General features: G+C 36.8%; 1 long non-coding RNA gene across 5 annotated transcripts in view; it reads left to right on the top strand.

Annotated features, from left to right (window-relative positions):
- The first annotated feature begins 2380 nt into the window (after window positions 1-2380).
- The window catches only part of LOC125080564 (uncharacterized), a 310278-nt gene continuing 286750 nt past the window's right edge, over window positions 2381-25908 (top strand). For all 5 annotated transcript variants that reach the window (XR_007121408.1, XR_007121405.1, XR_007121404.1 and 2 more), the window contains exons 1-3: window positions 2381-2393; window positions 9072-9074; window positions 16366-16538. This is a non-coding gene — a long non-coding RNA (uncharacterized LOC125080564). The remainder of the gene's footprint in view (window positions 2394-9071; window positions 9075-16365; window positions 16539-25908) is intronic.

Genomic DNA, 25908 nt, shown 5'->3' with positions numbered 1-25908 from the left:
CCATAGTGTATATGGACCACATCTTCCTTATCCTTTCATCTGTTGAAGGGCATCTTGGTTCTTTCCACAGTTTGGCGACCGTGGCCATTGGGAGCAGCCCTCTTTTTGTTCTGCTTTTTGGGAATGGGTGCACATGGGTTCACATGTGGGTGTATGTATGTGCTGAGGACATCTGGTTTCCTCTTGCTACCACATTTCTCCCACCATCCCCTCACTTTCAGGGTTTCTTCTCTAAGACAGTTGGCCAATGTTATGACATAGAGTTAGCAAAGACACAATATTAAGAACTATTAGGTCCACAAAAAAGTGAATTATAGGCACTAAAGTCTGATAAGACTCATAGTTTAAAAAGGCAATATGGTAAAGAAACATGAGAAATAATAATTTAAAAAAGTGGAAAACCTGGAGAAGTACTTATAGTAAGACAAAATGGCAGCCTAATTGGTGAGCATTCTTTGAAAAGTATTGAAATCCAGATCAGGTCTAACGAAAATTCAGAGGCATCAAATTCTGAGGTGATTGATGTAGTGCTGGAGCACTTGGGTTACTCAGTTGGTTAAGCATCCAACTCTTGATTTTGGCTTGGATCATGATCTCAGAGTCGTGAGATAAAGCTCTCCCACCCCCGCCCCCTTGGGTAGCATGCTGAGCATGGAGCCTACTTAAGATTCTCTCTCTCCCTCTCTCTCTACCTCTATTCCTTAAAATTCCTAAACTCCCTCCCTTAAAAAAATGATGTAGTGCCAGTTTTTATTATTCATTAAAGAAAAAATGCTATATTATAAACAGAGAGTATTTATGTTACAGGATTTTTGTTCCCTTACAGGCTATGGTTCTCCATCATGCCACTTTGAAGAATAAAGAGGTAGACCAGATGAAGAGTGGTGGGCAGCAAAGCAAAGTTTATTGAGACTGGTATAAAGCTCCCAGAGAGGGGTGTCTGGGTGGCTCAGTGGGTTAAAGCTTCTGCCTTCTGCTCAGGTCATGATCCCAGGGTCCTGGGATTGAGCCCCACATCAGGATCTCTGCTCAGCAGGGAATCTGCTTCCTCCTCTCTCTCTGCATGCCTCTCTTCCTACTTGTGATCTCTGTCGGTCAAGTAAATAAATAAAATCTTAAAAAAAAAAAAAAAAAAAAAAAAAGCTCCCAGAGAGGGAAGGAAACCAAGAAGGTTGCCATTTTGGCACTTAAATCTAGGGGTTTTTATAAACTCTTTCAGTGAACTATCTTGAGCATTCTGAGTGTGGGCCCCCTTTGAATTGGCTGCTGAGGTATGCCAATCAGGGCTTTGATGATCATGTACCCGTCTACCTATTGGGTTATTGTTCACATGTTGATTGTCTTTTGGACTGATACCTAGAGAGTAACTGCCTCAATTTGTGATAGTGACCAATATCTTATGGTTAAATGTTGTGTTTCAAGATGTTTTGCAAAAGTTACTTCTGCAGGGGCTGCTAGACAGGATGCTGTTGTGGTCTTGTCTAAGCTGTAGAACAGGATGCTATTGCAGTTTTGTCTTAGCTGTCCTGGCTATTTTGCTATCTTGTTGGGGACCCTGACCCTGACTACGTAAGTGCCCAATTGACCTCTAACATTTATTTGGATTATAAAAGAGGATACTTTGTAATGCTTTACTTTATTTTTAAAAAGATTTATTGATTTATTTTAGAGAGAGAGTAGGGGAGGGTCAGAGAAAGAGGGAGAGAAAGAGAATCTCAAGCAGACTTCTTGCTGAGTGTAGAGTCCCCCCACAGGGCTTGATCTCATGACCCTGAGATCATAACCTGAACCAAATATCTTGACTCTGCCACCCAGGGGTCTTTGCTTGATTTTATTTTTAACTGATTTTAACCTTTTCCCTTAATTATCAACATTTTGAATCCTGAAAACTGTTCTCTGTCAATAAATCCATAGTTGATGTTGAAAGATTTTTCATTCATGCAAAATTAATCGTATAGTAAGTAATGAATCATTTTAGAAGCCATGTTAGTACAGTTCAAAAACAAAACAAAACAAAATACAGAGTTGAACTCAACAGAGACAGGTAAATTTCAGATGCCAAAAAGGGTTGAGGGGGATCAAAACAAAGCACTAAACAGGTGCCCATACCAACGTGACTTACGGGATTTGGAAGGTGGAGCTAGAGTTTTAATTCTAATGTGAGGAAAAGAGGTAGGGCCAAGGAAGAAGGTGAAGTGGGGAGTGAGAACTGACTTATTCTTTAAAACCCACAATCTCTAATAACAGTCTGCTACTATTCTCTTCCTTGTTCCTCCAGGAGGAACCTACCCCTATCCCGTATTATATGGGATAAATCAGTGACTGTTACTGAGTAGATCTTTTCTTTCCAGAGGAAAGGAAACTAGTCCAATTATATGGTCCTCGTAGCAAGGGTAGAGCTCAGTTTAAGGCTGTATTTGTCCCATGAGAAAACTATCGAGTCCTTTCTTCTTTCCTTCTTCCCCCCCATTCCTCCCTTCTTTCATTTCTATTATTTTTTCATCCTTTTGCTCTCAGAATAGCACATATCCCTGATTGATGATTTTAATCTAAAATCAATTCCTATATGGCGCAAGCTTGAACATAATTTATGATTAAAATCAAGTGTGGAGATAGTGATGCTTTATACTTAGCAGCTTAAGGAATAGCAGGAGTGGCCCTAGTAGAAGATTTGAAATCAGAAGAAGTTAATATAAAAATTGGTACAGGATTTATGAAAACTCTGGTATATGGACGTTTCCATAATTCAAGTTCTGTGAGATTCTCTCTCTCTTTCTCTCTTACACACACACACACACACACACACACACACACACAGAATTGTTATGCTTACAGTTAAAAACTACACATACCATAAGAAGAACTAATATAGAGAGAGTTACCAAATTTTAAAAATAGGAGGGCTTTTACCACAATAACCAGAAATATGAGAATAATTAATTAGAAGTACGCTAAACATTATGCCAGTGTAGATTATGGGGTGCTTCTTGTGACTCAACCCACTAGCAACCAATCTTCCACCTGCCAGATTAGGTTCCTATATACTCATTTGTGGAGGTGTTCATTGCTGTGGAAAGTGGGGGTGAGCTCTAGCCATGTGGCTATGAACTTTGGCCAGAGTAAATCCAGAGTTTTCTTAAGAAAACTGGCTAGATTTGTGGATGATTTTATTGTGTTACAGTCAGGTGACCCTGAAGTGATGGTTGCAGTGATTGATGAAACAAAATCTTCACACTCTGTTCATGTTTTTGGTGGTTGACAAGAAAAAGAAAGCTACCTCAGTAGGTGGAATTCCCATGTACTGTCTTGGAAGAGAGGTTGGTTTCTCTGACAAAGAAATGGTTACAAGTGAATATTAGATGGTTCAAGTAAGCATATCTTTCCAGATGACTAGTTTTATGAAACATAATTCTTTTGTAATTTTTTTGCAGCAGATGGTATTAATGAACCTGGTGTGCTAGCAAACAATGGAGCTTTCGTAGCCCTCTTGTTATGAGATATTTCTTGGAATGGGTATTGTTGGGGTGATATAATTAGGAATGATTGATGGAGAATGTGTTAACATAATGTAAACACACACACAATGTCTTCTCATACTTTAAACCTGATGGATGCAGAAGCACCAAAAAGTCACATTGCTATGTTGAAAGTATCTGCAAAAAATGTAGTGCATCAGGACAGGATTCCAGCCAGAGCATCAGAGTGGTGGTGAAGTCTGCCCAGTGAATGGTTTAGGTAAAAGAAAAATATAGCATAATAAAGAAATTTTACTCAATTTCTTTGAGTAAAAGAAATTGGTGTTACAAAACAAGTAAGTCAGACATTATTTACTGCTTCCTGAGAAATTGTGAAATACAGTCACACACTCACCTTGGGAAGAAAGATTATTTCACCTTAATTTTGAACACCTAAGATTTCCAGAGATAAAGCTATCAAGAAGATACTATTGGATACTGAGGATAACCAAATGAAATTTTCTAGAGGTCATTCCATATGAATAGAATCCTTTAATATCATTTTATAGGAGGATTTTTGGAAGTATTATTTGAATGACTACAGAAGGTGTAATGGTTGAAATATGACAGCACTTAAAAATATAAATTGTCAGGTTGATATGTTTAAAACTCTTCATGGGTCAGCACTGCTTTAAAGAAGACAATTGCTGGCACTTTGTATGGTCATATTTGATTCATTAGAATTCACTGTGAAGTCTAATCTTATCACAGTAGCTATAAATGGGCTAAGAGGTGCAAGTTTTATGTTGCATGATGAGGTTCCTACTTATACAACTAATGAAATTGATGAAGTCATTCATGTAAGTTGAAAAGAACTTGGGCGTGGTGCTCTGACAGATAAAGCTTTTTATATTGTTATTCACAAAGATATTTATTTTCACTATGAGAGTCACAGACGAGGTCCTTGAATGAAATGGGTCATACCCTATAGCAGTGTTCTCCGGTAGAACTCTCTTTGATGATTCAAATGTTCTATATTTGCATTGTCCAGTATGGTAGTCACCAGCCACATGTAGTTCTTGAACTCTTGAAATGTGAATATCTGAGAAACTGAATTTTTGATTTAAGTTATTTATGTTTAAATTTGAATTTAAATAGCCACATGTGAGCAATGATTACAGTATTGGACAGTACATGTCTATGTCATTGGTCTACATTGAAAGTTTAGATTAATGAATGCAGGGATCCTAGCTTTGTCTGCTCTTGCATATGTGGCGATATGATTAATTACCAAAAACATTCCTAAGGATAGTGAAATAGGAGGTTCTCATTTGTTTATAGAATTAATGGAAATTGAAGTTTAAAATGAGGTGATATGGATTTTAAAATAGCTGACATCCATAAGGGAATAGCTGAAATACAACCCAATATTAAATTTCCAGGGGCATCAATAAAAATTTAATGGAGGCCATTTAACAAGCCTCAGTAGGAAAAGAGAAGATATAACAGGTAATGAACAAACAATTCAAAGCCTCAGGCATCTAAAAAGTAAAACAGGCCTGTTGTGAAAACTGTCCAGATTCCATTATCAAAAATGATCCACGGTTTTTAAACCAGAGAGATATAATTTTTAAAACTTTAAAAATTTTTAAAAAGGGAGTAACTATTGATCAGTTGGGTGGAGAAACATTTTCTGTACTTGAATCCCCATATAGTGCCGTCCCTGAAGTAAGAGACCGCATTTCTGATGTCTACAAAGATAATGAGAGGCTGCAGTTAGAATCTGAGGCAGTCTCCATTGACACAGTAACAGTCACCAAAGACCCTGGAGCTGTGACAAAGCTGTATCCACGCATGACTGTAGTACCGTTTGACAAGGTCCAGTGTGGTCAATGAAAGACTAAATATCCCACTGTGTTGCACTCAGAAATTGACCAAGAAATCAAGGTGAAAGATTGTGGATTACCTGGTTGATGATAGAATGATGCATTATTGTAAAGTAATTGCTGTAACTCCTATCAAAACTCTAAATGATAAATTAAAAAAATAAAAAATTGAATTAAAAAAAGGAAAAAAAATCTCAATGATAGGAAGTTGGCAATAGAAGAGGCCATTTCTCAGCTATTATTAGCTCTTCTTTCTCATGATTTCTTAATTATAACGTAGAATTCACCACATCAACAAAGATTTCAACATTTCAGGAGTACTTTCTAGTGTGTGGGTTTATATACAAAATGAATATGTAACAAGTATTTTATTAAAAGTAAAATAGAGGGAATTTTAAAAAGAAACAAAAGGAAAGTCCTGGGCAGTGTGAAACTAGAACAGGAATATTTGGAACATAGTGATGAATTTCTATAAATGAAAAATAATATTAAATTAAAAATAAACAATGGGTGGTTTGCAGAGCAGAGTGAATAACTGAAAAAAGTGTTAGCAAATTGTACAATAGGTCAAGGAAATTTCTGGGCCTGGGGGGGAAATACAGAGAAATAAAGGGATGGAAAAATATGACAGATAGGTCAAGAGAAAAGAGAAGTTAACCCAATTTTCTTTGAAATGATGTGTCCTCATCTACTGTCCAACAACCTTTTCTTAGAAGCAAGCCAAAAGAAAAAATGATTTAATAAGTCAACATTTCAAAAACAGAAGAGAAAATAAGCTGCTATGAACAAACATCAGTACAAAAAACAAATAACAAAGTTAGACCTTCAAGGAACCAAACATAGTAGTGATCAGAATATATTACAAAACAATTTATGAATGCATGTTTAAGGAAGTAAAAATAGGAACCTACAAAAATAAGCAAGCAATAAGATTAAATAGCAAAACAAATCTGAAGAACAAACCAGAAATTTAAAAAAAAAAAATATATATATATAATCACTGAAACTGCAAGATAGAATTGAAGAAATTATTAAGGATTCAGCAAAGAGAAGGAAAATAGAAAGGACAAGTTAGGACATGTGGATAGTAGGATGAGAAAGGGTTACATACATCTAATCAGAGTTCCCAAAGGGTAGAAAATGCAGGAGTGGGGAGAAGTAGTATTTGAAGAGATAGTGGCTGATTATTCTCAGATTGAGGAGAAATGAATTCTCAGGTTCAGAAAGCACCTCAAATCCCAAAAGATCAACAAAAATAAATCCAATTCAAGACCTATTTAGCAAACTGTAAAACTCCAGAGGTAAAGAGAAGATATCAAAACACCTGGAAAGAGAGCCTACCTATGAAATGTCAGCTTGATTCACTAGAGGTCTCTCAAAAGCAATAATAAAAAACCAGAAGACAATTAATAGTACCATAATAAGGCTTCGAGAAAAGACCTATCAACAAAGAATCATAGACTCAGCAAACTATTTCTCAGGATCGAGGAACATTTCTTCAAGCAAACAAAAAAACGGAGTTAATTTCAAGTATTAGAAGCAACTATTACAGAAAGAAGAAAAAAATCTATCAGACTAAACAAAGTCTAAGTTGCAATTAAGAATGAAAAACTAAGACATTTTAAAACATGTGGGTTAGCCACAAATTATCAACCATAACAATGTCTAATTTGTGGGGTTAGTAAACAACTAAATAAAACTTGTTTCTGGACAAAAGTATTACATTAGATAGGAGCTGTGCTATGGGAGTTAAAGCCCTACATGTTAGATATATGTTAAAAAGAAGGAAGGCACTGGTTAATTTTGATCTTGTTAAGTTAAATATGCATGTTACTTTGTAGAATATCACTAACAATAAAAATAGAAGAACAGTCAAGTCAGTACTGGGGGGAAAAATCTGATTTGAAAAATGCCACGAAAGCAAGAAGACATGAAGGAATGAGTATTATATATATCAGTATTTATATCCGTAAATACAGAAGTTAAGGTTAAGTATATCAGTACAAGTAAATGTGAGTGGCTTGACCCCCCCCCTTCACTCCTACACACAGAGCTAAAAGGTGGTTGGTTATATGTTATATGCAGAAGGTCTGAAAAACCTGGAGGTCACAGAAAGTTGATATACTGTTAAAGATGGTCATGTAAAGCGAGGTATTTCTCTTTTTTTCACCCATTAACCATTCAAAACAATGAGGAAAATAAAAACTAAAACTACAAATACCACTTTGTTCGTTTCTTTTAAATGAAGTAGCAACAAAGACCTTAAGTTCCCAAAGTGGAGCAAAAGCTGGCAAAGCAATAGTAAGATGAGTAGGAAGCAGGGCCTCCCAACAGCCACCACAGAACCTTATGAAAGACATATCCTATCCTAAGTCCCTTGTTGGCTGCAATCAAAATGTGCTACCCAAACTGTTTTATGACTTTTATGACTTCCTTGGAGTCTCTTCCAAGGGTTAGAAGAGTTAAGGATAAACCAGGAACCATGTGATGAAGAAGTCACATCTCTAGGAAGTAAGACTGTTTCTCTAACCCCAGTGGGAAAGCAAGTATTATAAAAATCCAACAGTGTCTATCTCCACTGGAGTCATAAGGAAAATTCTTGCTAGCCTAAAACTCTTTCCTTTCCCTTCCTTGAGTGCAGGATACCTAGATAATTTTCAAGGCCCGATGCAAAATGAAAATGTGGAGTCTTTGGGTTGGAATTAAACATTTTATTAAAAAATTTAAAAATACTCTGCTTGGTGTCAAGCAGAGTATTAAACCAAGCACAAAGCCTTTCCATGCAAAGGATGTTGTATTACTGTACATGTTGTATATCTATGAAACCTTGCCTCAATGGAACTCTCTTTCTCGGAAAAAAACTCACCTCCTTAAAATATGAAATAAAGAAGAGTCAGCAGAGGATTTAATTAGAGATACTACCACAAAATGGAAGGAAGGACACAAGAAAACAAATACACAAAAGCAAAACCTTCATCAGAAACTTGTTACGAAATACTAGAAAACTGTCAAACCTTCACCATGAAAAGCATAAAAAAGAAAACTGCCACTCTGTGGAAGAATATGGGAGAAATGGTGAGGCACTGGATAATGGAACCAAACTGGCAAAGTGAATGAAAACAGTAAAATAATATCATGTGAATCAGTGGTTCTCAAGCCTGGCTGTCTATTAGAACCACCTGTCGAACTCTTAAGCCATACCAGTGCCCCAAATCCATATCTGTGGGTTTTTCTTTAATAGTTCTGGGCTGGAAACAGACACATGAAAAAGTGCTCAACATCACTCAGCATCAGGGAAATACAAACCAAAACCACAATGAGATACCAGCTCACACCAGTCAGCATGGCTAAAATTAACAAGTCAGGAAATGACAGGTGTTGGCAAGGATGCCAAGAAAGGGGAACCCTCCTACATTGTTGGTGGGAATGCAAGCTGGTGCAGCCACTGTGGAAAACAGTATGGAGGTTCCTCAAAAAGTTGAAAATAGACCTACCCTACAACCCAGCAATCACACTACTGGATGTTTACCCTAAAGATACAAATGTAGTGATCTGAAGGGGCACGTGCGTCCCAATGTTTATAGCAGCAGTGTCCACAATAGCCAAACTATGGAAAGAACCTAGATGTCCATCAACAGATGAATGGATAAGGAAGATGTGGTATGTACATCGAATATTATGCAGCCATCAAAAGAACTCTTGTCATTTGCAATGACATGGATGGAACTAGAGGGTATTATGCTGAGCCAAATAAGTCAATCAGAGAAAGACAGTTATTATATGATCTCTCTGAAATGAGGAATTTGAGAGGCCAGGTGGAGGGTTGTTGGGGGTAGGGAGGGAAAAAATGAAACAAGGTGGGATTGGGAGGGAGACAAACCATAAGAGACTCTTAATCTCACAAAACAAACTGCGGGTTGCTGGGGGTGGGGGAGTAGGGATAGGGTGGCTGGGTGACGGACTTTGGGGAGAGTTTGTGCTATGGTGAGTGCTGTGAATTGTGTAAGACTGATGATTCACAGACCCGTACCCCTGAAGCAAATAATACATTATATGCTAATTTAAAAAACATTCTGGGCTGGAGCCCAGTCATTGGTACATTTCAAAATCTGCACAGTTTACTTTGAAGTACAGCTGGTGCTTATAGCCACAACATAACCAAAAGAAAAATTAGAAGGCAGGGAAGGAGATGATCTAATAAACAGTAGGAGGCAAAGGAGAAAGAAAATGGGAGCTGCTGTCAATGTGCCAATTTCTTTATTTTTATTAGCTGAAGATAATTATAAGCCTATATACCAACTAAGGTATATATATATCAGCACAAATATAAAAACTAGAAAGCTATTAAGGTATTAAAATTACCTAAAATGAGTTGGAGAAAGAAATGGAGGGGGTACAGTTAAGATATATTAATAATTTTCAGAAGGAAATTTAAAAATATATTACCCCAAATGAACATGGTAAGTTTAATACATAAAGTTATATAGGTAACAAGTTATGTAGAACAGAATATAACACTTTTCAGTTTTCAGGAGAATCATATACCAAAATTAAGAAAACAGACAACAGAATGAATAATTAGGATACACAAACTAGAGAAGATGTAAAAGAATTTAACAGGACTTAGACCACCATACTAAAGTGATTAAAAAGTTAAAAATAAAAGGATGGGTAAAGAAAATCTAGGCAACTACAAATAAAACAAAAAACATTTTGTTATTTTCAATAACAACTAAAGATAATGTAGGTAAGAATAATTTAACATAAAATGTGCCAATTTATCCAAAGAATTCTAAGAAGCCCTTCAAGAGATACACATACCCATAAAGCCTAGAATATTTGAAAAAATGGAAATGCACTACCATGCTCTAGATTACAAAGATGCAATTTGTAAACATGCTAGATCTCCCTGAGTTAATAAGTAACCTAAATCATAAAATGCTAGTAAGAAATATCAATGGGTCTGTACTCACTCATGATAAATAGAGCCTCCTTTTGTCCATCACCACCTCTGGTCATGTACCCATTATCTTCACCCCCACCCTTAAGCCCCAAGGATAAAAAATACTCAAAGATCCAATGTTTTAAAATACAGACATTTTGGGGCACCTGGGTGGCCCAGTCGATTAAGCATTCCACTCTTGATTTTGGCTCAGGTCATGATCTCACAAGTTGTGAGATTGAGCTCCACGTTGGGCTCCGCTCTGGGTGTGGAATCTCCTAAAGATTCTCTCTCTCCCTTTGCCCTGCCCCCCTACCCTCCAGTAATGCTCACTGGTCTTCATTATTTAAAAAAATATGGACATTTAATGAAACCACTATCATCTGAAAAAAGAAACATAAAAGACTAACTAATAAGCAATATTGAAAAACTGCAAGTTTACTTTTTTACCTTTGACCCACGGACTAGGAAGGCTAGAGCATTTTATGCCATTCTTTTATGGAAGCTGGATCAGGTCTCTGTAGAAAGGATCTAAAAGCAAGTAAAATACAGTTGCTAACTGAACATAATGAAATAAATAAAAATAAAAGCAAGTAAATATACTAGATAATTCAAATATGGAAATGCAGGCAAATTTTTTTTGAAAAGTAGGTGAATATTTTAATACATTTATAGCTAATATATTTCATATGCTAGATTATAAAAATTTTATTTGTGTGAGTCTCTAGGAAACAATAGGCCTTTTTGTAAGAGGACTGAAGGAAAAAAACGACAATGATAATGTTTAATTTCATATATTGTATTCTTTGAGTTGATTTTCTATAGTCTAAAAATATTTAGTTTAACTTAAATTTTTCTTCCATAAGTTAGGTTTACACTGATTTTCCTTATTGTTTATTATTTTTTCAGTCATTTTTTCATGCATACATTCAAACATTTGAAGGGAATATTTTTATGGTTGCTCCTGTGTTGATTCTTACAGACTAGGGGTAGTAAAAGAAAAAATTATTTCTCTACTCACAATACTTCTGAAACTATCTGGAGTTAGTGCAGTCTCCACAGGTTAAAGTGAAGAGTTCCACAAGATTGTCCCCCCACTTCAGGAACCACTTGAAAGCTCAGACGTCTGACACTTCTGACCAACTGACTATAAATCAGGGGTTCCCACACCCCCTTTCTTGAGTTTGGTAATTTGCTAGAACAGTTCACAGAACTCAGGAAAGTACTATTACCCACTTATCAAAAAGAGTATAACCTAGGAGCAATGAAATGAAAGAGAAGAATAGAGTAAGCTATGGGGAAGGAGCATGGAGTTTCTATGTCCTCTCCTGGCATGATACCTTCTCAGCATTTCATAGATCCACTTAGCCTGAAGCTCTCCAAACCACTTAATTAGGTTTTTTACAGAGGTTGCATTACATAAGCATGACTGATGAAATGATTGGCCATTGATGATTACGGAAATCTCCAGCCCCTCTCCTGTCCCTGGAGATAAAGGGTTGGGGCTGAAGGTTCCAACCCTCCTATCACACAGTTGGTTCCTTTGGCAACCAGTCTCCATTTTGCAAGAATCACCTCATTATCATAAACTCAGGTATCATTAAGCAGGGCTTATCATAAGTAACAAAAATGTCCCTCTCATCCTTATCACTTGGGAAATTCTAAGGGTTTTGGGAGCTCTGTGCCATGAACAGGGGGCAGAGACCAAATATATATTCTCTTCTTATGTCATAGATTGTTAAAAAAAATAAAAGAAGGCAGGGCTTGGATATTAAAGAAACATATAATCGAATGCCAAAAGATGGGACAGAAGGAAGAGGAGATGACCTACGTGAAACTTTTGGAAACAATTTACAATCTAGAAGGAGCTTACTCTTTAAATCAATACATACATATGTTAAAATTTATGTGTCAAAGTTAGTTTATTTACTTTAACAGTATATTTAGGGGCACCCCGCTGGCTCAGTCAGTAGAGCATGTGACCCTTGATCTTGGGGTCATGAGTTCAAGCACCTTATTCCCTGTAGAGATTACTTAAAACACGCTAAAGGGTTTTTTTTTTTTTCTGATACTGAAAAATTAATCAGTAAATTTGACTGCCTTTTTTTAGTACCTAAAATGCAATCTGTTAGTTTGTGGGTGGAACTTGTTATTATTTTATTGTGTCATGCACTGACCAGCTGTTAATTTATATTAAGCCAGGTATATTTATTTAAAAAGAGCAAATTACTCAAAAAATGATCAGAAATATTCCCTACTTGTTCCAATGAAATTATATCCTAGTCTTTCTGTTAATTGCCCCCTGGCTTTGTACACAATGACAGATGGAGTCCATGGCCGAAAGGAAAAATGCACTCATTCTAAAGGCAGTTTTATCAGAAATTCTCAAAGAAAAAAAGGCATAAAAGAAGTATTTGAAGGCAAAGTCATGTATGTATACATTGCTCTTTGTGAGTCAAACAAATATTTAAAAAGTATATAGACAGAAATGAATACTTTCCAAAGCACTCAGTATTAAGTAAGAAAAGACAAATTTTTAAATTGATAACTTATCTATAATTCTCTGCTTTTTAACTATTTTATATTCTCTTGGTTCTTAGGTTTGTTATTCTATTAAAAATCCAGGGGTGCCTGGGTGGCTCAGTGGGTTAAGCCGCTGCCTTCAGCTCAGGTCATGATCCCAGGTCCTGGGTTCAAGCCCCGCATCGGGCTTTCTGCTCAGCGGGGAGCCTGCTTCCTCCTCTCTCTCTGCCTGCCTCTCTGCCTACTTGTGATTTCTCTCTGTCAAATAAATAAATAAAATCTTAAAAAAAAAAAATCCAGTTCGTTTGAGCTACATATTTTTATCAAGTTTCTTGTTCTGTGTTTGAGGAAAAAGGTACTCTTTGTGCAATCCAACATTTTTACATTAAAAGATGACTAATCATGTCCTCTTCTTGTTCACACTTTTCACTAGGCAGATGAAATGTTTTGCAAATTTAGAACATATGCACCATCTGGCTTTGGTGTGCATAATTCATACACTGAAAGGCAGTGAAGTTACATGACTAAAGGGAACAAATTTGAAGGCAGATAGAACTTCATTTTTCACAGGCTGTGTGAATCTGGGTGAATTATTGACCATTTTGGTCTTTAGTTTCCTCATCTGTAAAATGAGGACACCAATGCTTATTTACGGAGTTGTGATATGGATTAAATGAAATAAATATAGTAAGGTATTAGCTTAAAAACACGACAGACCTCTTTTAGATTTGAACATAACTAGTGAGTGGCAAAGTTTTTACTTATGTGTAAAGAAAATAATATCATTAATTCTGTTAAAAACTAATTAAAGATGACAGTTTAGGTGAGAGAAACAAACTTTAACATTTCATGAAGCTGATAGTCTCCTTTTGAAGAAGAGAGAAATGAGGCCTTTGGCAAGAAGCTTTTATACGATAAACAATAAAGAACAAGGGAAGAGAAAAATAGGAAAATATCTGATTGACAGGGGCCACATAGTCAACCTAGTTTGCGATGTGTCACTCTGAGAAGAATGGCTTCCTCCGAGGCCTAGAAAGTATTTCAACAAATTGAAATCTGTCCTATGGAAAGAGAATTTGTTTCCTAGTCTAATATCTTTTATGACTTGTTACTAGTTCCCAGAATGACCAGTAAAGGAACATGTGTGGTGGGTTACATGGGGAATGTCAGTTCGATTTTGCAGACAATTAAAGATCTAGGGAAATAGGCATTTAAACTAAAAATGAAAAATTGTTTGAAAAATTTACTTAATTTACCAAATATTTGAAGATGTAGACACCAAACTAATAGAAAGTTTTTGTATTCTGCCCTTTTAAACCATAGAAACCAGAAATGGAGCTATCTCCATTTCTAGAAAATGTTAAGTTCAATGTTCAGAAAATTTTGTAGTTTCGTGTATTTATTTTAAAGGGATTGTTTTCATATAATGAATTTCTGTTCCCGTTTTGAGATGTGCCAGTGGTCTCAGGGGCTTCTTTCTGATTTGGGGTTCTGGATAAATCAATCATTATGCCCATCACTTCAATTATTAAGGACCCTTCTTTCCTGAAGAACATAACGCTAGTGCTGATTTGAGGGCCATCTTTTGTTTTTTGTTTTGTTTTTATTTATTTTTTAAAAATATTTTATTTATCTATTAGAGGGAGAGAGAGAACAAGTGAACTTGAGCATGGGGAGGAGCAGAGGGAGAGGGAGAAGCAGGCTTCACCCTGAGCATGGAGCCTGATGTGGGGCTCAATCCCAGGACCCTGGGATAATGACCTAAGCTGAAGGCAGACGCTTAACTTACTGAGCCACCTAGGCGCCCCCATTTTTTGTATGTTAAATGATTCTGCCTACCATGATCTTCGTAGATTCTCCCAGACAAAATATCTCTGTAGGCTGTATGAAAGGTGCAAATTGGGCTGGGCAAAAGACATTGAGTGATTTTCTCAGGATTTGCAGCTATATTGACTATTAGCTATAGCTATATGGACCAGTACCATCTCAAAATACACAGTGTAAGCCACATATGTAATTTCAAATTTTCTAGCAGCCCTATTTTTAAAACTAAAAACAAACAATTGGAAATAATTTTAATAATATATTTTATTTAACATGACATATCTAAAATATTTCAACATGCAAGTAATATAAACCATGTATTGAGGTATCTTCATTCTTTTTTCATACAACATTTTCAAAATCAAGTGCTAAATGGCCTCTTGAGGCAACTGCCTTCCTTTTGGACACTAGGAGGACGTATGACCAATCTGACTTAAGGAAAATGTGGTTGCACAGGGAAGGATATTCTCATTCTGAAACTCATGATTGGTGCTGACTTTTATTTTCAAACCACTTTCCAAAATATACAAACTGGGCAAAGGATACTTAATCTAGCACATGGTACTTCAGCTCCTTAAAATTCAAATTTGACCACCTAGAGATTCCTAGCATTAAGACCAAAGTATCAAATATCAGTGTAGTTTCCAGTTGAAATTTATCAGAAAGAAAAATTGATAACCTAGGCTGGAAAAGACTTCAGAAAGCAGCATAGCTGTGTTTAAGTATCTTAAGAAGTCTCAGAAGACAACCAACACAAATGCTCTTTGTTCCAAAGAAACTAATATACATATTTTAAAGATTTTATTTATTTATTTGAGAGAGAGCAAGAGAGAGAGAGAGAGCACAGAAGGGAAAAGCAGACTCCCTGCTGAGCAGAGAGCCCCAGGCGAGCCCCAGGCCAGGATGGATCCCAGAACCTTGAAATCTTGATCTGAGCTGAATGTAGACACTTAACTGACTGAGTCACCCAGGTGCCCCCAAAAGAAACTAATATTTTAAATGTATATTGAGAACTTCTTTGTTTTCATTTAAATCTAATGGCAGAATCTTAGCATCTGCTGACAATTGACTTCTATTTCCATCCCGAGGGGAAGTTCTCAAAGTACCCAATTCCCTCATTCTGTAATTGTAATTCTTGTGTCTCAGTCTTCTTCTGGAAAGAGCCCCCCACCTAAATGTTAGGAAGTCATTAAGAATTCATCTCTATTCAATCTTTCAAATCTCTGCCAAGATTGCCAACAGAGTGCCAAATGGCTGTTAGCTGTTTGTAGATCTGAGCTGAGCTGAACAGTCAGGCTTACACTAAGTCTTTATTTCACTCAGGTTCTGAGTGATCTGACTTCCCATCAGATTTAATTCTGATGGCTTTTATTGGCTTCATTAGTGAAAACAGTGGGAAAAATGAATAATAACTATGAAAAATATCTGTGGTGGATTCATACTACTACTAACATGGATATTTCATTTCTCAATATTTGTCCTTGTCACAATTTGCAATTTAGTGTCAGCTGGGTATTGAATTTTTCAACAAATACATTTCCCTCTTTTGTGAAATTGTGAAATTAAAATTATATGGAAGAATATAACATTAAATAAGACAATTTTGGGTAGTTTCACTGCTTCATCATTAAGAAAGTATGTGACATCAGGGAGACATAGTTTGGACATAGTTTGTGTTTTAGCACAATATAGACAATTGGTATTAAGATATACGAAGGTATGCTTTTCATTATAGGCAATCTCTGTGTTTTACAGGGTTTTGAAGAATTATACCTATGACATGTGCTATTCAAAATATAACTCTGAAATTGTTCCTTCTGCCCTGTAAAAACAAGTCATTACAATCAAGCAGTGTTTGCCCTGTGAATTTATCAAGCCACATGGACCTTAATGACAGATGACCTAAAGGTAAGTGACAGTTCACCTTACGGAGCTATTTAGAGTAAAAAGACACAGCTTACTACAAGCATTACCTAATCTCCTTTTAATTTGTGTTAAGTCTCAGCATAAAAATAACTTGAATAAATGCCCAAAGGGTCATAGTTAGAGATGACATATACTAAACATTTTTACATTTGAGGACTATAGAAAGGAATACAATATCCAGATAACTATGAAGATATCTTATTTATTAGGAGTGTATCTTTCACTGAACATTTATTATGCTTCTTTTGAGTGGCCATTTTCATTTTATTTGTCAAAATAAAATAAATGAAATATATCTCTTCATCATATTATATCCTAGAAATTGGGTTTTGAGTGTTCTGAATATATTAAAGAAGATATTTAAAAAACGGAACAACTAGCTTGAAGTTGCCCTTTTTTGTGGTTCTTTATAAAATGAGAAAAAAATACCATTAGATATAAAAGACAAACCCTTTAACACACTCAACCAAAAAATGGAAATAAAAACATGAATATGTATGTGTGTGTGTGAAAAGTCTATGTATATGTTATATATACATGTATATTTTTACACATACGTATACATGCATGCATACGTGTTTTTATGTATCTGTATCTGTACCTTTATCTGTATATGTATATTCCTCTCCTTCTATAAAATAGCACAAATAATGCATCATGGCCCAAGTTGAGCACTCTATGTTTTGTAAGGTCACTTTTTATGTAGATTGCTTAGAAAATTACTGTTTGCTTCTCTTGTGTGACTTCCATGAAATCAGCATTCAGCAAGCCCGGCTTCCTGGCAAACAACGGAACATTCAGCTAATATGTGAGGAAAGAGACCTCTCCAATGAGAAGGGAGGGCAGAGAGTGGGAAAAGTGGCAACTCTGGTACAAAGGAGCAAAGAACGGTGATTCATAAGGAGGGTGGGAGAACGCAGCCTGCCTCCATGCCTGCCACAGTATAGATCCCACAACTGGCACTTACTTGGCAGATAATCCACCAGGGCACCGACCTTGGCAGCTTGACAGAGGTAACTTTTATGTGAAGAGGAACTGTTCTTCAACAATGTCTCCAATATGCTTGCCACAAAAATTCGCTCTTTTTTTTCCTAAGGAAAAGGGGGACATGCATGGAAAAGCATATTTTATTTTTCCATTCCCCCTTTACCCCTGATTGCAGAGGCAACCTTTATGGCTCACTGTGGAAAATTTCCTATATGCCCCATGTGTTCATTATAGTCCTCAAGTTCTTGTAAATGACATTTAATTATAAGACACAATGACAATAGCTTTTATTAGTTCACTGCATTTTCTTTTCAGCTCAGGGCCACAGAATAGCTAGTTCTCCCTAGTAACCTTTTGTGTGAGTAATTCTGTGAGGCAGTCTCATTCCCAATGGGGCCGCCTCTACCTAGAATGATGCCTTCTGTCCTACTGTCCCTTCTTTCACCCGCATGCCACATTATAAAAGTGACCGTGATGGTGGCCTTCTTGCTTCCATTTATATGTCTATCAATTGCCTGTAGTTTGTTATTCTCAGTACTCCTGTACTGACACTCATAGCTGCCAAAATATATCTGGTACCTTGTGTTTGAAAAAGAAAACCCTGGTCCAGAGAGCCCGAGGAAACTTCATACTTCTCGCGATTAGAAGCATTAATGCAGTCAGAGGAAACAAAAATGAAAATCTAACCTTGTCTTTTGATGATCATAGAAATACCAGGAACAGTTCCAACAGTGGGGGAAAAATATTTGAGGCGTTTACATGCCTGTACATGCATAGCGTAGCAGGCTTCCAGCTGAGACTGGTGGTGAGCCCATTCAGAAATTTCAAGTCATAGTTCCTTTGGGAATAATGTGCTATTGTGCCTGCCAGTTCTAAGTCAGAAAGGGCTCTTTCCCTTACAGCTGGCATCAGGCTTAGTGATGAATCACTTGCCTCTTTATATTTTTGCTCTTCTTATTTTGTTGGAGATTACTGGCCATGATTGATGGATGGCTCCATGCAACTGGTAAAAGCAGAAAATAGCTGCTCTAGAGTAAAACAACAGGAAGAAAAAAGCAATGTTAGACTTCTGCCTTAGGTTTGCAGCTAAATTAGTCAGTTATGTTTGCCCAGGAGTGGGAATTTAGTTTCTTATTTCATCCTTCAGATATTATTGTCTTTACTCATAATGGTCAGATCATGCTATAAATCAAGGAGAATAGTTTCCACTAAACTAGCAAATACCTTTAAGCTAGACTAAAATATGATTCCATTTTGAAAGGGTGTTTTGAAGTATAAAGTAAAATTATTATATATGTCCACTTTCAAACACAATTCATATAACATTATATGCTTTTATTTTTAGCATTTATCATAATTTTAGTTAGTCGGATACTTAGTCATTTGCTTATCAACAGTCTTTCACCTGAGTGAAGCCCTGAGAGGGTAGGGACAAAGCCATCTCGTTCATTCCTTATCCCCATCATCTAGCACATATGAGGTGCTCAAAAAACATTTCAAATCATTGGTGAATAACTAATACAGGGATGTATAATGTAAGGTCTCACTATATTATATATTTCATCATGAAAAATCAGCCACATTTATATGTTTCTATGTAAATATGAGGAAGAGGAAAGAGTTACAAGGGAGGAAGAAACTGATACAGAATTTTTTTTGGGGGGGGGAGAAATTTATCTTAGTGGAGATTAGAATAGGTTACAAGGCAGGGGGATGGTGTTTGAAGTGGGACTTGAAAATAGGACAGCAAAGTGAAAAGTGGAGGGGCTGAGAAGCATGGATGGATGATTTTAGGTAGAACAAATTATATGAAGCAGAGGGCTGATTTATGGAAGTTGTTGGAAATCGTTCTGGAATAGTGATCCTAGTCAACTGATCCACAAGTTTGTCAAAAGCTTTGTGTAACAAACCAGAGGATTAGATTCTGTGTAGTTAGAAAGCGAGCCCTGAAAGTAAGGCTTTTCAGTGAGAAATACCATGATCAGAGTGAGGCCTTGGGGGGACCAGTCTGAGAGCAATAGGAAAGATTTGTGGTGGTAAGAGGGAAGTAAAAGGTCAAATTAGAATGCTGTAGTTAAATTCCAGAATGTAGATTGAAAGAGTATTGATGGAAGAGCATTTGCATTTGGGAGAGTGATGACTTGGAGGTTGTAAACATTAGTTAAGAGGGCAATAATGGTGCTGCTCCCAGAAGCATGGAAAACCATGGGATGAACAAGTTTAGATGATAAGATGATGAATTTAGTCTCAGTCATGTTAGAGGCACTGATAGGCCATTTGTTTAGAAGTTTGACAATGCAATAGGCATTTCAGAGTTTAAAATCTTGGGAGAGCAGTGCAAGATAGTGGGTAATACCAACATGAGGAGCCTTGGATAGATCAAGTGGATTGGAGGTGGAGGTGAAGATGAAGTTTTTTAGTGGTGAATGGTGGAACTTCACCATACACAAAGAATGGTAAAAGGCCCTGAAGAGAGAGAAGAAAGTATAATTCGTAATTTCCTCTCATAAGAAGTTTATAATCTCGTTAGCTATTTAATCAAGTTAAATGTCATTTATTTAATTACTGATTACTTATGAACATGAAATAAGCACCTGCGTTGTCCTAGGTATAACTACTCTTCTCTCCATTCAGAAGTCTGTTGTCCAGGCTATTTATTTCAGTTACTTCAACTACTCCTTTTAAAGAAATGTGGTGTCAAATCCTTTTTCCTACTCTCATTCTCCCTCTAATTTATCATTTTTGCCTTTAAAGTGTGACGTAAAAATTGTATGCAGAAGCAAGCTGATAAGCAAAGGTTAAAATATGGCTATTATGTCCAGTTGCAGAATTCCTTAGATCAGGACATTATCTTTTTATTAATGCATGTAAAAACTCCTTTTTTGCCACTTTATGAAATTATATATATACATATGTATAACTTTCTAAAATTATACATTTTATGGTCATTATGGAAAAATTAGGAAATAAAGATAAGGAAAAAAAAAAAGAAGAAGGAAGTAACACAGAATTCCATACCCTCAAATTCCAGTTTTTAGATACAGAAGAGTCACTTTGCCATTTAACTCAAGTGTTTGTTAGCTTCTGTGCCCAGCAGCTGCAGGACCGTGGGACTGAGGTTCCTACTCTTTCGTAAGCTATTGAGACTCCTGGCTGGCAACTCCCACTGCCCCTTCTCAGTCCATCAGCTGCTAATCGTGCCTTTCCTTTTACTCTGCTCCAGGTCTTAGATCTTAGCCCTCCTCTCAGATCTAGGCTGCTGTCACAGTCTGCACTGACCAGCTGCTCGGGGATCATGGTACCGGCCCTGCTTGCTTCTGTACTGGGGCATTTCCCTGCATTGAAGAAATTGCCAGAAGCCCTTTCGTGGGGTCTGTTGGCAGTTGCTCTTTATCCATTAGGGTTTGGGACCACTGCCACTCTTTTCTAGTTAGTGGATTTCCTCTCTGCATCATATGCTACCCTATGGCTGTCTTGTGGTGAGGTCCAAGCTATAAGAAAATGTTCCTAGGGTACAACTAGCTGCACTCCTTGTCATTGCACAGGGAGCTTCAATGCCTGCTCTAGGACTCTTTTTGCCATTTCTAATTAATGACAATCTGAAACCCAAATCATCCTTCCAGGAGACACTGAGCTTGAGTTTTTCCTCTGATCACTTTCTTGCCTCAGGATTTTGGCATTGCAGTTTCCTTCCACTCCCAGGAAAGTTGCTAGCGGCAATGGTCTCTGAAGGCCACCTTGACATTTCTGTTTCACCACCTTAATGGAGAAATGTCTACCTCATTGGAGTTCCAGATGACTCTGACTCCCTCCCTCATCTGGTGGGTAAGGCTGGTCAGAGGGCCCATCAGTATCCTTGATAGTAAACCCTAGACTTACTGTCAGTTTACCTCACCATATCATTAGAATACTTGGGGCCATAAGAGCCTGAAAGCTGCATTCAGATAGGCAAAGCCAAATACAAATTTATCAGGAATTTACCAGCTGAAAATTGTAGAGTGGGAGATAAACTGATTCCAGGTAGAGCTATGTTCAGGTACTCAAGTGACACAACTTCCAGCTTCCAGAGTCTGGATTCTCTCTGCACTTGAGCAAAAGCAATCTATAAACTTTACTCTCTTAAGCCTTTTTGAAATCCTGTTTCCGCACTGTGTCATTTTAGTTACCCAATCTAGATTTTTGTTATCTCTAGATTCCATCAGCACTCTTCATTATCTTCAAGAAAGTTTCTGATAAAACTCCTGGACAATGCAAAACCAAGGCAGTCTTATTACAGTCTACTAAGGTCTTCTTATATGTTGATATCAAATTATTAGAACTTTAGAATCTTTGAATTTTGGCGTAGGAAATCAGCTCAGAATTAAACAGCCCAGGTGCTTTTCTTTCTTTCTTTTTTTTTTTTTAACCATTGAGAGGAAGCAGACCCAGATTTGGTAAACAGTAATGTTTACAAGGTCACAAAGTTAGAACAATAAAGATACATAATACTACTGTTATTTTTATTTAATTCCACTCTTATTTTCCTCTCCAGTTGTTTTATCTAAAATTATATCATTGGTGGATTCATCACACATCATTGAAATCAAGCAACTTTATGTCAGTGACATTTTCTTTCCAACATGTCAGCAGAAACGAAATCAGTATGACACGCCTTATTTTCGAGTGTGCTTACAGTAGGTGTTCAATTTATTGATTCAGCCTACATTATCTCACTATGTTATGAATATAATTAGAGCTCTCTGGTATGTATACTCTGTTTCCTAGCTTGAAAATCATTCTCCTGTATGAATACTGGAAACAAAATTAAGTTGGATGGGACCTTGGTATCCAATAACTTTTCACCTGTTGATGAGGCAGGAAATTGTGCCATAGAGAGATGAAATGATGTGCCTGAAGAGGAATATTGAGTCAGTTGCCTTCTTTGTCAGCTGTGACCATTACATCATATTCCCTGAGACTATTTCTCTTTCTTTTTATTTGGAGCACATCTTTAAAGTTTTCTTTGTTGTATTTAGAATTTTTGAGCCTCCCGTTGTTCAGTGAGGACTTTGGTCTTCCTGATACTATTCATACAAGTTCACACTCATCTTTTGCCTTAGACTTGGTTGTGTGTCCACATTCTGTAGATTGTCCTAGTCTCTTTTAGAAGGTTTCTTTCTTTGGAAGTTTCTTCCCTCCTTAAAATTTTAGAGCATTTTAAATGATTACTTAATTAAGATAATTTCCCTCAAGACCATTCCAGACTATCCCCATTATCATGAGTCCTGTCCCTTGATAGCAGCATGTTTTTTTCTGTTAACTTTGGAAATACATGTTCCTAAACTCCAGCAGAACTTTCCATTACTGTTATTTGGTAAGAATCACTGTTACCTAGTCTTATGTGGCATTTCAGCCTCTACCCAACACTGTTGCATTTCCACATTGTCAATTTGTTCTTCATTGATGATTAAGATTTGGTAGAGAGTCTTTCTTCCTCTGAGTGGACTCACAGTTGTCTGAGGGAATCTTTTACATTTCTGATATTTCCCAGCAAAGCCTTTGACTGGATGTATAAATCTGTCCAAGTCAGCAGTTCAGTATTGCAAAGCCTGTTTGACTGCTGACATAACCCATCTTTTCCACAATCAGCTGTTTTGGTAATAAAGATTATATATATATAAAATAAAGATTATATATATAAAGATTATATATATAAAATTATATATTTTGGTAATAAAGATTATATATATGTATATATACACACGTGTGTGTAATAAAGAGGATATATAAATATGTAATAAAGAGGATATATATACATGCATATATACACACACACACATATATATACACATGCATATATATGTGTGTGTGTGTATGTGTGTGTGTGTGTGTATGTATATATATATATATATATATATATATATATATATATTTCTTTTTGTTTGTGTTCTCTCTCTCTAGCTCTTCTGTTAACTCAGGCTGGGAAAAATGGATGTTACCTCTTGACCTCCATCTAACCCCACAACCTGGGAACCATGTCTAGATACATTGAATACAACTCCTATGCCTGTGGTGGAAGTGTGTTAACCTTTCACTGTGCCCTTCCCTAGAGATGGCTCTGACCAGGGCTGGAGGAGCTCATGAAAGTAATGGGTGGTGTGGCAGTAAAATGAAGAATGGAGGTCCTATGTTGGATGGAACGAGGATAAAGAGGAGCTAACAAAAGAAATAAAGAGGGAAAAAATAGATGGAAAGTGAGAGACAATACAGGAACTTACAGATATAATAATCATACAATAAATTCCCCCCAAATAGCTTCAGATATGTCATAGATTGCACATAGGAGAAGTTTGATCGTGAAAGTCAAAGAGTTCTGAAGGTAGCCAGAAAGTATATTGGGACAGTAGGAGGGCTGATCTTTTTTAAGATAAAGGATACTGATGGGGGAGGGAGTCTATGAAAAAAAGAGATGGGAAAATGTTAGATAGGAAGGGTTTGTGTATGTGTATGTGTATCTTCTGAGAGAGAGGAGAAAAGAGATTGGAGAATCTTATGTCAATGTTTTGTAAAGTAATTTTAAAATTCAGATTCCTCACCGGGCTCTGGAATCTGTATTTTAACACACAGATGATTTTTGAGTACACTAAGATTAAAAAACTATTATCTAAACAGGTTGAAAGAAATTGGATTTACCGTGTGCAGGTAAGAGAGCAACTTTAGATAAAAGGTAAATCTCTGAAACTAGTTGGAATGTTGAGAAGATAGAAATATTTACTATATGGTGAAGTAAAAAAGGTATAGGAAGAGGAGGGTAAAAAGACTTGCATTGCTTTATGTTGCATGGCTTTTCACTTCTGTTATTTGTTTAAGGACAGAAATAATTTTCTGTATGTATTAGCCTCCAGGCTATAGATATTTTACTTCTGTTCCATGACTTAATCCTCAATAGTCCCTCTATATAGTAGACATTATCATTCCCCTTTTCTCATTTTCCCCTTTCGAAGAAAAAAAAAAAACAACACAGACTAAAGCTCATAGAAATTCAGTAACATGTCAAGATGACACATCCAAGTAGTGGCAAAGCCAGGGTCTGGTTTCAGGTAAATCTATCTCTAATCTCCAGCTTCTTTAGCAAAGGGTAGAGATCATCATTTTTTTTTTTTTTTTTCTGTAAAGGGCAAAGGAGTAAAGATTTTCAGTTTTGTGGGTAACTACTCAACTCTGCCACTGTAGTGTAAAAGCAGTAGCAGAAAATATGTAAATAATGGGCACTCCTTGTTCTAGCGGAACTTTATTTGTGGACACTAAAGTTTGAATTTCAAGTAATTTCCATGTGTAAAAAAATCTTCTACTTTTGATATTTTTTTAACCATTGAAAAATGTAGAAACCATTCCTACCTTGTAGGCTGTGCAAAATGGGTGGCAGGCCAGATTGAGCCCACAATCCATCATTTGGCTTGTCAGTTCCTCGCATAGGAAGGGCACTGCTTGTCAAACTCATGCTGTCCATAACAACTGTCCAAATGTAGGAGCTGAGATTATCCAATCAGCGTAAGCACCAAGGCTTAGAGTATGAAGACCAACCCTGAGCTAATTGTTCTCCAGAGGAAAACTATAATTCTGTGTAACTTTTGTATAATTTTACATCTTTTGAGCCTGGCCCAGAAAAGGAGAGAGCAGACTACAATGAGTATTAGACTGTGTGTCATCTGCTTGTCTTTCCACATCCATTTTCCATGCTGCTCTGCAGCTGAGGAGGCTGACCTGATGGATGCCTTCTTACTCTCTGGTTTTGGGTTGGGATGGGCAGTGGGGAGCATCAGGAGGAGATGAAAGGGAGGGAGGAGAGTACAATTGAGGTCTTTCTTCCTCACTTCCTTTCCTGAAAGTTTTGTGCAGGTTGGATGTTTTCTCTAAGGCCTTTGCTCCCTTTTAGGTGTCCCTGTTTGCGGACACCTTCTGCCCAGGTTCTAGGAACCACTTCTCTCCAGTTCCAATCTAGGTAAAATTAAGTGTGTCTTGTGCAGCTAGCCATGGGATACTGAGCTGTCCCTCATATTTTCCCTTTTCTTCTTCACACCCTTGTAAATAGTCCTTTTGGTATTCTCTTCCCAGATCACACAATTTGAATGCAAAGACCCCACAACTGGGTATAACAATTTCTGTTTTGGAGGCTTTCCCCAGAGCATCTCATCCTTTGTGTCCACTTGTACCCCTGATATATTCTTAACAATCTTCTTGAGGTTCAACTGACACACAAGAAATGGCACATAATTAAAGTGCACATTTTAAAGGTTTTGATATATGTAAATACCCATGAAACATCACCAGAATCAAGGTAATGAGCATATTCATCACCCCTAAAATTTCCTTGTGCCCCTTTGTA

The sequence above is a fragment of the Lutra lutra genome, chromosome 11 (genome assembly GCF_902655055.1).
Source record: "Lutra lutra chromosome 11, mLutLut1.2, whole genome shotgun sequence".
Lineage (NCBI taxonomy): Eukaryota > Metazoa > Chordata > Mammalia > Carnivora > Mustelidae > Lutra > Lutra lutra.
The sequence above is the reverse complement of the archived record's forward strand: the minus strand, read 5'-3'. Positions and strand labels throughout refer to the sequence as shown.